The sequence below is a fragment of the Arachis ipaensis genome, chromosome B05, assembly GCF_000816755.2.
Source record: "Arachis ipaensis cultivar K30076 chromosome B05, Araip1.1, whole genome shotgun sequence".
Lineage (NCBI taxonomy): Eukaryota > Viridiplantae > Streptophyta > Magnoliopsida > Fabales > Fabaceae > Arachis > Arachis ipaensis.
In genome coordinates, this window is record NC_029789.2 from 145341769 (window position 1) to 145342550 (window position 782).

The window sequence follows — 782 nt, forward strand, 5'->3', positions numbered from 1 at the left end:
AATAAAGCATATGTCAATTCGGCTAAACCTTACATTGAATGTGATAAATCTAGCACTATTCTTCTTCCCCCACATTAATTGGATACTTTGGGCCACCGTTATCATTTACAGCTTTATGCTCGGAATCTTGGTTGTTTCTTTTTTTCCCTTTTGTATATGTGATTTTTAATCCTTTCTTTTTCATACTCTTCTTTGGGAGTATTACATGCATGAATGGCTGTGTAAACTTTCTGCATATTCTTTATCAAAATGAGATGTTGACCCAAGCAAATGAGAATATGTTCAAGCAATTCACTTTGCTTAATTAAATGTAGGTTAATTCATAATTTTATTATTAAATGTAGTGTGGCCCTTATTTAAAGTGAAATTACATCCAATTAATAATAACTATATTTCAATAGTGGTATAACTACTCTAAATCGATTTGAAATTAAATATCATACAAACTGAATACATCTATTAATAATATAATAAACAAATATTATTATTCTATAAAAAATAATATTGATGTGCTTTGTGATCGCACTGACAAAACTGTATTTTATTAAAAAAAAAAACTCTTAAAGAAATTTATAAAGTGGTAAAATAATATATTTTAATCACCTTTAAATTTATAACTACTATTATTTATGAATTTATTATCTTAATTAAAAAATAATTAAATTATTATTTTATTCTTTTACTAATATGATCTTCTTACTTGCCAAGAAGCAATAGCTCAAATGGCATAGTCTCCCCATACTCAATTAAGAGGTTGCGGGTTCGAATCTCCGATCCATATC